The 12,279-nt window shown below is 38.3% G+C and overlaps 1 protein-coding gene across 2 annotated transcripts in view; it reads right to left on the reverse strand.

Annotated features, from left to right (window-relative positions):
- The window catches only part of Plppr1 (phospholipid phosphatase related 1), a 313,126-nt gene that overhangs the window by 68,499 nt on the left and 232,348 nt on the right, over positions 1-12,279 (reverse strand). The window lies entirely within an intron of this gene.

The following is a 12,279-nucleotide window of genomic DNA, read 5'->3' on the forward strand; positions in this document are numbered from 1 at the left end:
TCAAACTGGAGAATTTCTTTAGGATAAACACTGATGAGTGGTATAGCTGGGTCATATGTTGGTTCTATACCTAGTTCTTTAGGAACCTCCATACTGATTTCCACAGTAGTTGTACTACTTTACAATCCCAGGGTGGGACATCTTCGAATAGCATGAATGAAAGTGTAAACCAGTGTAGTATGCTGGAGTGGAAGCTCATGATAAAACTGACAGCCTTCACTGGGGACTATTAGAAATAAGTGTGAACCTTTGAGAGGGGCTAGAGGATCCAAAATGATAGAGGCAAGAACTAAGGAGGAAGATGAAATGATATATTATGCCTGTGTCCTAGAAACTCTTCTAAGCATTTTACATAAACCATTCTTCATGGTCAGTATATTATTATTATTTTCATTTTACTTCTAAGAAAACAGGTACAGAAAAATTATATGAATTACATAAGGTCACCCAGCTCATGGGGGTGAACCTGGGATGATTACTATGAATATAATGTATCTTTCCACACAAATTCATGTGGCCTGGGGAAAACCAGATTACAAATTTGTTAGTATAACATTAAGCACTGAACTATGTGTTATATGCTTGGATGGTTTATTTAAATGCCTTCAAGGGTCAGTTTCCTCATCTGTACGAAGGTTAATAACTATCTCATAACAATGCAATGAGGCATATTTTCATTTTGTTCCAAAAAGGGAGTTATATTAACTTCTGCCAACTAAAGTAAAGCAGAATAAATAAACAGTAGGAACAGAGGAAAATAAGTATGGTGACATACAGGAAGCATAATTTGGGATGTAAATTGTCTAACAGTCAATGCAGTAAGGAAAGGCTGGTCAGTTACACATTTCACAGTATTTGTAGGAGTAAAAAACCAATCAATATTTAAGGTAAAGGGTGTGGCATGCTAAGTAATGACTCCATGAATATTGATGGTGCGATTTATCTGAGACCTCAACTCACTATAGGGTTAGTATGCACTGGGCATGAGCTTAGTGGTATAAGCAAAATCCACAAAAACAATGCCATGGACATTTTAATTCAGTCTAGGTTGAACTTGAGAGACAGCACAGTGAAAGGCTAAGAGCCTAGCATGGACAGTCTGGGCTGGAAATAAGCTCTATTGCTTCTTTAGTTTATTGTGAGGATTGTGCATCAAGCACTGAGAGCAACACCTGACTTCTGGCACTACAGCATTTTCTGGGAGTGTTATGTCAGGGTTCCTACTGAGCTGTAGTTTCTTAGTCTGCAATTCACTGATGCCCAATAGTTCTGAAAACCTAAACTATCTTCTTTTAATTAGCTCTGGTTAAGAAAGACAGCCTCTTGTGAAATGGACCAATATGTATATTAGAATCCATCTCTTCTCCTTTAAGGAGGAACAGAGGGGTGCCCTCAGACAAGGATGTATGGATGGAATGAGATCAAGAATTCATACAACTAGCATTAATCAAATGCCTACTACACACAAACACTGGAAATATTCAGTTTTTAACACAACTGTTGAAACAGGCATGGTCTTTGGATTCAGATGGCTTTCCGTGGGGGGATAGACATCATAAAAATAAGCCCAAAGAAATGATAAGGGCGATTCTCATTGACCACATAACCAGTATGTAACTTTAAATGTATTCTCTTATATGATACTTATATTACCCTGTGAGCTGCAGTGAGTTTCCCTTGTCTAAGAAAGAGGAAACTATCCAAACTCGTAGAACTAATGAATGGTAGAGCCAGGATTTAAAACTGGTACCATTCAATTACTATTTTATACTTATAATCTTCAATAGCAAAATGAGATGATACACGTAAAATGCTAAGTGCTCTATTCTTTGTGTGTGATGCTGGGGATCAAACCTAGGGCCTTATGCTTGCGAGGCAAGCACTCTGCCAACTGAGCTATACCCCAGCCTGCTCTGTTCTGCTTTTAATCTTTAGTGTTTTGTTTTTTTTTTAAAATGTAATTTAGAGTTGGGCAACAGTACAGGCTGATACTGCCCATTCTTCTTTGTTCTCCTATCTATGATGATCTTTTTTCCAACTCCTTTAATTTTCCTTCTCTTCAGTCTGGTAAATAAATAGTGGTGCCCTACAAGGATCTGTCCTTACCCCACTTTGTCATTTTCTTTATGTGCCTTCCATTGGTATATTGGTTACCTTTCCCCTAATACGTCTCTATTCTCAGCTCCATGTTCTCTCTTGACCACCAATATGGTGGTGTTCCATAGACACTCAGCTATCACAAGTCTAAACTGGAGTTTAGAATTTCTTCTCCTCACAAGAGACAATTTTTCTTGTCTTCTCTATCTGGGAAAATCCAACCAGCATCCTCTCAGTCACAACAGCTAGAAATCTCAGCATCATCTTGGATTCCTCCTCCTTCCGACTCCTGCCAGACCCAGTTAGTTGCCAAATGCTACTGACTGCAGTGCCTCCTTGTGTTTATCTCATGTAGTTGCTGCTGCCTTATCCAATCTCCACACTGCCGCTAGAATCTAGCCTTTCCACGCCCCCATTTACCCTGCTATCAAACAGTTACCATCCTATGTTGTAGCTATAATTACATCTTTATATTCCTTCAAATCTTCAGTGATTACCTTCTGTGGACTGAATGTTTGTGTTACTCCAAAATCCACAGGTTGAAGTCCAAGTCCCCAGTGTAATGAGGTCTTTGGGAAGGAAGGAGGTCAAGCAGGTAGGACCCTCATAAATGGGATCAGTATTTTTAGAAAAATAGACACACTAGATGGTATCCATTTCTCTTCCTCTCCTTTTCTGTCTCCCTCTCCCATGTAGGATTCAACAAGGAGACTACCATTCACAAACCAACAAGAGGGCCCTCACCAGACCCTGAATCTGCTGGCTATCCTTGATCTTGGAGTTTCCAGCCTTAAGAACCATGAGAAAAAAAAAAAAAATGTTTGCGTTTAAGCCACTCAGTCTGCTGTAATTTGTTAGAGCAGCTTGAGATGAGACATAGCTGTTTCAGGTAAACCAAAATAAGCTCTGTGCACTGAACACACTGGCCTTTACTTGTCCATACTTTTGGTAGAAGAAAGAAGCCTGCCCTCTATTTAGACTCTAAGCTGACTACCAGAGCCTTGCTCAGTCCATAGGGAAAAAAAAAAAAAAAACTCTCTCTGGGATTTCTAAACTTTCCTACCTGGCCATCCCTTACAGAACAAATGCAAACACCACATCCTTGTCTGTAGTTAGGCAGTTCGTTCCTACTGCACCCTGTTGATTGTTTATGGCGGATTATATGGAGAAATGTAGAGTATATGACAATACTACCAGATAGATTTACAATTCTAACAAAGAAGGGGTAAATTTTGGGTGTAAGTTAAATTTTTCTCTTTGATCTTCTGCTTTTAAGAATGTTTTTATAATTTGATCACGTAGATGAATTCATACAAAGGATGCTAACTGTATAGTGACACCAAAATGGCAGGCATAACTAATATAAGAGAGGGTAGAATGAAAATTCAAAATGATTGTGACACTAGGGAATATTCCTTAGGGATACATGCAAAGCCATAAACAAGGCTCTTGTAGTCAATAATTCAGGACCTAAGAGAGTGAGGGCATAGGCCTGAGGTGCCCATGGGCTCTTCCCCAGGGCCGCCTCAGAGGAGAGAAAGGGCAGAGCTCGGTACACACTGCATGCCTGAGGAAGCGAAAGGATGGAGAATGGGTAAAGAGAAGTCTGGGAAAAGAAAGTCCCAGGTGATTTCATGTGCATTTTACATACTTACTGGAGGTAGGTGAAGAAGAGGGGGAATGGATGGAAGTAATCCCTCAAGAATCTCTATGTCTAAACTCCTGCTGCATTGTTTTGGGTGCTGACCTGAGGTGTCTCCGCAAACAACTGCTGTGACAAGTTTTCAGTGCTGTAACACAATTGGTTAGTTGTTATAATCAGACAGATGATGGATGGATGAGTGCATGGGAGGAAGGATGGACAGATATTACAATGACATCAGGAAGAGAATGTCAGCTCATACATGTTGGGAGACAGAAAGGGCATGTCAGCAATGACACGCGAGCTGGTTGTCATAGTGAAATGGAAATTTATGGTCTCCAGAGCTGAAAGATGCAGGCTCACTACCAGGAGGACAATTTACCACCTGTGCAGTTTTTAGGAAATGTACAAAATCTTTCTAGATCAGTTTCTTAATATATAAAATGTATACATAGTTATATAAATGTATATGATTAGAATAGGATGTGAATTTAAGTTCATAAATTAAAGGAAATCTCAATAATATAAGCATGAATACCTCCCAAATCTATTTTTGGCTGCTTAAACCTTATACTGGCCAGAGGTTGTTTTTATTTTTTTGTGTGTGAATTTACTCACTTAGCATACATATTTGTGTGATGTTTCACCTTTTGCAAAGGATTTCTTTTAGCCCTTGTCTTACAGTACTTGCTGAGAAAGGGTAATTCCTAATCATCTTCAGCCTCCCCCCCCCAACAGAAGTAGTAAAATCTTTCCGGGAAAACTAATGTAAAAGGAGTTCTATAAAAACCAACTGACTGATCAGAAAAGCCACAAAATTCAAGGTATTACCAGGTACATCAATATGCAAATCCTGCTGTCCTGTGGGGGAAGGGTGGGGTGACAAGACCCTGTCTGCTCAACCTTTCAGAGATGAGAGAATTGGAGAAGAAGATACACTCTGTGGTCACCAACAGCACTACAAGATATTTCTAAGGGCACTGACCTTGTCCTTGGGCAGGACACTACATGTTCAGCCTTCATATTTAGATGACTCAGAGGAGGACCAAGAAATGGGAGGGAGCAGAATTTGGAGATAAAGGCCTGACTTTGGTCTTTGTTCTTTCACTGACTTTGTAATTCCAGGCCCATGAATTTAGCTTCTCTGATCCTTTGACCCACCTGGGAGGAAACACCTGAGCGGCCATGAGATCACGTGGGAAGTGGAATTACAGGACAAGTCTTGAAGGAACCCTTCGCAGATGGTAAAACATCACATAAATATGTACACTAAATGAGTAAATTCACAAAAACATCTGGCCAGTAAGAACTAGATTGGGGGAGGCATTCATATTTATATGAGTGGGATTTCCTTTAATTTGTGAACTTACTTATTTGGACTCACATCCTATCTTAATTCTCCCCCAAGTCCAAAGATGGTAAACTGATGCCTAGGAGAGATTAAATCAAGATTAATAGGGGTTGGGGCAGTGGCTCAGTGGTTGAGCGCTCACCTAGTATGTGTGAGGCACTGGGTTCGATCCTCAGCACCACATAAAAAATAAAAATAATAATAAAATATATTGTGTCCACCTATAACTAAAAAATAAATTAAAAAAAAAATTAATACCCGCTCTTCCTTCTCTGTTTTATTGTAGCAGGCAGAATTCTAAGCTGACCTCTGACATTTCTGCCCGTTGGTATATATTCTCTGGTCCCTATCTTCAGATGTGGTGGGGACTTAGTATTATAATAGGATATCATTATCCTGATTATGGGAATTAATTACATTATCCCAATCCTTTTGCTATATATTGCAGCATAATCAGATATCTTTGAATAAAAAAAAAAGGTGGGCCTGATCTAATCTGTTGAGACAGTTAAACAAAGGAAGCAGCTGAGACATACTTGCAAGTCTGAGAAGCCAACTGCTATGATATGGAAAAGACAATATGGCCAGAAAGGGTACACCTCTAGGAGCTGAATTCTGCCTGGGAAGAGGACTCTGAGGGTGTGGTTGCAAGCTTAGCTGACATGTTGGGTTTCATCTAAGACGACGCTTATTGGAGGACCCAGCTGACTTGTACGAGACTCCTGACCCACAGAAACTAATAATAAATTCATGTAGTTTTAAGCTATTAAGTATGCAACAATTTGTTTTCCCAGCATAGGAAAACAATGTAAAGGGAAGAAACTCCCTGGTGATGTCTATGACCAGGTCAGGGGTTCCTCTAGTGGGGCAGAAGAATCTCAGATTTTGTGCTTCACTGAATCATCTTCATCAGCAGCAGGCCCTGGACTTACTCTCCTCTGCTAAGGCAGAGGTTCCTGAGTTTTGCAGTGCTGAAGTCTGCTTTTATTATTTTCTTCCTATATACTTCCCAAACTATAAAAACATAACACCCAACATCTATTTTTTTTTGGCGGGGAGGAGACAATTAATTTGCTTTCTAATCTTAATTCATTAATTACCTTAATTATAGATGCAGAGATTCTGACTGGTGTGAGATAAGCAGAATAACCAAACTGATGTGTGGTTTTTAACCTGGCATCAAAGAAATCTGATATTTTGATCATTCCTGTAAGCCGGACATGGATAAATATGCTCCTCATTTCTATTCAAGCATTTTGAAAGACAGGAAGCAGCTCACTGACCCCAGTAGTTGACATGATTTGAGATGTTCACCCAGACTGTGATTTTTTTTCTTCTCTGAGAATTGCACATTTAAACCTACAGTCATGCTTGTATTGCAAGACCAATTCCCTGACTGCAGCTGACTTGACTAAGTGTCTACACCTGGCTCAACATAGGTGCATGAGATTCTTCTAAGCATCAGAAGCAAGATTCTCAGAATATTCACTTGGGTCCAGGACATAAAAACCCAGGAGCCAACAGCTGCCTTTTGTGGCTACCTGAACCTGAAAAGCTGTGAAAGCTCAAGGATAGTTGTTTTGTCATCTTTAAAATTTCCTTCATCCATAATTGAAAATGGTTTTTAGTAAAAGAGATAGGGACTTCACCAGCAGGCATGGCCACCGTGTGAGCAAATCTGACAGAAAGGCACAAGCCCAGGCTTGTTGTCATTGTGGCTTTTGAGTTCTTAATTGGTTTAACTTACTGCCTAAATATGACTTCCAAGCTTCTCACATGTCCTAGCACAATATTTTGAGTCTTGTACCTTGGTTGAAGGACAAAGAGGACTTCATCATTACCACCTTTGGCCTGTTTGTACTGTAATATCTACACAGAAATTTTAATGTGGGATATTGCAAGGCCCAGCAAAGGTAACTGAAACATAAATTTAATATATTGATTAAATGGAGACGTCCAACAGGTTTTGTTACTGGAATATTCTCAGGACATATGGGTATTCTGGAATTCCCAGAAGCATATTTTAGCATAAAGAGTCTTTTAAATTTATTCAATCATGAACCTCGCCCCACCTTTGCTTCCCATGGCACATCTATAGCAACTTACAGAATAGTCATGAAACTCAGTTTGAAAAATGCAGACACAGCTTCTTGTTGGGAAGAAGGGAGAAAAGGAAAAGAATGAAATATAAATGTTTGGCTATATTGGGTGGGAGGGTGTAACAACCTGCTTATATGTATCAAATAAGGAATTAAACTTGCTAAAGTCCTCTACTGGGATGGCAATACCGTATATCCTTCAACATTGAACCGGTGACCATAATCGTGGTTAAAAATGGAAATATTTTGATTGCACCATTCTGGGGATCTTGGGTACAGATGCCATCTTAGTTTAGGAACAGGTACCCCCTAATTCAGATTTTGGTACACCGTGACCCATCTATTGTGCCAATCGGTATCAGAGAATTAAAGAATGGGGCAAATAAGAAAAGCAGCAACAATGGTATGTTTAGCACTGGACACTACCCATGGGACTTCTGTGATGACAACTATCATTCCCTTTAGTAGCTTAAAAGCAACTGTGGTAAGGCCAACAGCAGAGCAGTGACTATTTGCTCATATTAGTCCCCACTCCCATATGGTTTGGAGTTGCACCACTCCAAAAGTGTCAAGCTCAGCATCACAGCCGCCATCTCAGAAAGTCTTAGGAATGTGTCTCCAAGGTTTATCTGGGCATGGCCTATGTGATCATAGCACTCAATGGAAGTGTTAACTGGGTGCCTATAAACTCCTGAGTTTCTTCATATTATGTAAAACACAGTTGCCCTATTTTGAACTCAAAGCTGTTTGGAGCAATAGTTTCAAGAAAGAGAGGAGACTAATTCTGGATGCAGTTTAAACACAGAGGAGAATGGCATGGGGTGGTGGAGGTCGGAAGAAGCAGGAGAGGAAATTAAGATGGATAGTGGCTGTGTCATCCATCAGGTGAGTGGGTGAGCAATCCAACTAGGCTTGGATTCACTGTAAGGTAATTTCAAGTTGTTATCTTTGGACAACTTTCTCAAAGGGGATGATACAAATTCTCCAAGCTGCTAGGATGCTTTATAAAGTTATAAGAAGTTATTAATTTACCTCTTCCAACTTTTACAGTACAAAACTGAGATCACAGAATGCCATATTGCTCTGAGAGTAGCTCCAATCCTTAATCATTCACACAGACATGATATTGCAAAATACTGAAACAAAGAAAAATGTTTTTTCCTTTGAAAAGACAGTTAAATATTTGAAAATCTATCAACGATAATTGCATTCTGAAATGTATTGCCATTATTTAATTGCACATATTTTCTTGGCACTAAACTGCTAGCACTTCAGGAATTCATCTTTGAAACCCAAGCAGAAAGAATGGAACTTGGTGGTGGTTCAATAAATAGTGATAAACATATCTGGAGTGGATGCATTTCTTAAATGAGGCTCCAAAAGCAAAAGGCACAAAGAGGAAAAATGGAAAGATCTGATTATATAAAAATTCAGTGCATTCTACTGAGTAACTCCTCAAGTCAACAGAACAATGATAGACTAGGAGAAATTATTTATAATATTCAAAGCATGGATATGATTAATACCAAGCATATGTGACAAATTGACAGAATCCAAATATATATATATGAAAAGAAAAAAAAGGTTGGCAGTAACATAATTTGACTGAAGTACTGTATATGATGGAAAATTACATAATTTTTAACAATAATATATTAGATTTTCATGAAACAATACATATGATTTACTAAATGCCAAATACTTTTTTAAGGGCTTTACATGTATTAATTCATTCAACCCTCAACTCTGCAAAGTGAATATTAGTAATAATTCCATTTTCTAGATAAGGAACATGAGGGTCAGAGTTTAAGTGATTAGCCTAAGGACACATAATATGCAAATGAAGAAGCCAGAATGTAGTCTGGTTTAGATTAATCACTGTGCTCTACTGACCAAAGCTTAAAAGCATTAAGTGAAAAACACATCAAAGAAACAAAGACCTATAGTAGAATGATATTTAAATAAAAAAATGCTGAATACTCTTCAGGATATATACACAAGGACATAAGTACATTAGAGTCAGGATGATGAGGACAAGTAATCAAATGACTGCACCACACACCAGGGAGTATGATTAATTTAACTAGGGAGTCCCAAAGACCAAGTACAAATAAGAGCTCAATGAATGACTATTCAGCATCCTGCAGACTTAGAGGGTATCTGTGTTGAACAAAATGCTGCTTTGATAATTCACTCCAAATACTGCTTTCACAATTTGTGGTTGCAGCACATCCAAATTGTTGAAAGAGGAGCAGAAATGAGTAGAAAACGAGCATCATGCTGCATATTAATGCCTTCTTAATCTTTTACTTAAAAAGCAAAACCTCAACATATCCGATTGCAGAGTCCACAACAATGGAATGAGTGTCTGCCCTCCGCTGTCATTAATTGCAGATTCACTATGATCATTTTGCTCCCCCAAATAAAGGATGTCTTCATAGACTTACTTGTGCATGGTTTTCAAAGAAGATCAGACACATGGAGGCTGATTCCATAACTTAGCTATTGTGAACCGTGTTTGATAAACATGGGTATGTGCACATCTCTCAAGTGTACTGACTAGAAAAAGACTGAAGGGTGGTATAACTAGATTATACGGTAGTTCAGTTTTAATGTTTTGACGAACCTCCATACTGATTTCCCTAGAGGTAGAACTAACAGTGGTATATATACACAATGGAGTTTTGTTTAGCTGAAAGAACAAATTATGTTATTTGCAGGGAAATGGATGGAACTGGAGATCATCCTATTAAGAAAAATAAGCCAGACTCAGAAAGATAAGTGTTATATATTTTCTTTCTTATATGGAAACTAGAGGGGGAAAAAAAGAAGCAAAAAGGGAGAGGGGTGTCTTATGAATGTGGAAAGGAGATGATCAGGAGGAGAGGACCAAGGGAGGACAAGGCCAGTGAAATCTATCAAATTACCTTATGCTTGTCAGAATATGCTACAATGAAACTCGCTATTCTATATAATTAATGTGTACAACAAAGAGATCAGAAGGACAAAAGATTTCTACTTAAATATTAAAGTCACACTTTTCCCTTAATTAAAAAAATGAGTTCTCATTATTTATAACATGAATTCTTTTCTTATCATGAGTTGTTAAATTAGGTATCTATTTAGAAAAAAAGGCATTGGAAAAAGTGATGTTATGACTCCACATTAGAAAGAAAATGAAACTAACACTGAATATTCTGCATGCCACGTGGAAGAAAATGTTAAAGATTTCAGCTGAAAAAAGAAAACAGGAAACAAGGTTGAGCTTCTAGGTTTGCCTTAAACAGCTGTAAACAGAAGTACTTAGGATACCATTCTAATTTCCCTGCCAAGAAGAAATGTGATTTTTTCTCTCTATGCATTTCCAAGTTAATTGGAAATTAGGCAAATGAGGAGAAAAGGAAAAACATTCTCTTCAAATCAACCAGTTTGTTTTTCTTTCTAATTAAAACAGGTAAATCTCCACATTGCATGAGTTAGATGTTCTCATTTTCCTTTAAAAACTATTGGGCAAGGATTTTTCTCATTTCTCTCTAAAGGCACCATTAGGTTGCCTGCAAGATTGTGTCACTTGCAAACACATTAGAAGATTCCACATAAATGAACAGAGCAGGGCCTCAGTAATCTGCTGGTGGTTGTTGGCTCCTAGGTGCTCAGGTCTGCATCAGCTTCACCCTGGCTGCATGTACAGGAAGCCAGTTACCCAGGGGAAAGAAAGTAAACCCCTGAAATGTGGCTAGTATAACTGTGGAGTGGAATTTTTTACTTCAATTTATTTAAATTGAAATAGCCACATACGGCTGATGTTTACACACAGGACAGACTATGATGGACTTGTACTAGCAGGGAGGTATCATGAACCAACCATAAATTTGAATCTTTTTTTAGTATAAAATATTTGAATACATGCATATATAAATAGGAAAGTAAGCTACTAGAATTTTACTCAGTAAAGGTTAATCATTGTTACAATTTGGTGCATATTTATTCCACCAGACTTTTCATTTCTCTCCAAGTTTGTAAGTACATACAATATAAATTATAAACATAAATCTATAGGTAGATTTTAAAGGCTATAAAGCAGAAGCACACTGACACATGCCATTCTGTGGGTTTTCTCTTAACACATGGACCATCTTTATGTTGGCACAGAGAGATATTTACAGCTGCATGTGTTGGAACTTATGTGTTCCCTTCTTTCATAATCTCATCTTTGTCACTCCAGTCAAGGAGCCCTGATTAACACACAGGTACGTGCAGGGATCAAATTCATCTTTGGACAAATCAATCAATAAATGGGCAGTGGAACTGAATAGACACTTTACAGAAGAGGAAATATGATTGGTCAACAAATATATGAAGAAATGTTCAACATCTGTAGCAATTAGAGAAATGCAAATTAAAACTACACTGAGATTTACAAAAGTACATACAAGAGGAAGTGAGAGGAAGTGAGAGGAAAGGGAAAAATAATACAAGGGGGAGAAATGAATGACAGTAGAGGGGGTAGAGAGAGAAGAGGGGAGGGGAGGGGAGGGGAGGGGAGGGGGGATAGTAGAGGATAGGAAAGGTAGCAGAACACGACAGTCACTAGTATGGCAATATGTAAATCAATGGATGTGTAATTGATGTGATTCTGCAATCTGTATATGGGCTAAAAATGGGAGTTCATAACCCACTTGAAGCAAAGTGTGAAAGATGATATATCAAGAACTATGTAATGTTTTGAACAACCAACAATAAAAAAAAATTAAAAAATAAAAAAAAAAAGAATACAAGCAACAATAAATGTTGGCGAGGATGTGGGGGAACAGGCACACTCGTACATTATTGGTTCAAACACTCTGGAAAGTAGTGGGTAGATTCCTCAGAAAACTTGGAATGGAACCACCATTTGATCCAGTTATCCCACTTCTCAGTATATACCCAAAGGACTTGAAGTCGGCATCCTATAGTGACACAGCCACATCAATGTTTATAGTAGCTCAATTCACAACAGCTAAGTTATAGAACCAACCTAGGTGCCCTTCACAGATGAATGGATAAAGAAAGTGCAGTACATATACATAATGGAATATTACTCATCCATA

This window comes from Marmota monax, unplaced genomic scaffold (assembly GCF_021218885.2).
Source record: "Marmota monax isolate L192 unplaced genomic scaffold, Marmota_monax_Labrador192_F-V1.1 WCK01_AAM20220418_F8-fsc00069, whole genome shotgun sequence".
Taxonomy (NCBI): domain Eukaryota; kingdom Metazoa; phylum Chordata; class Mammalia; order Rodentia; family Sciuridae; genus Marmota; species Marmota monax.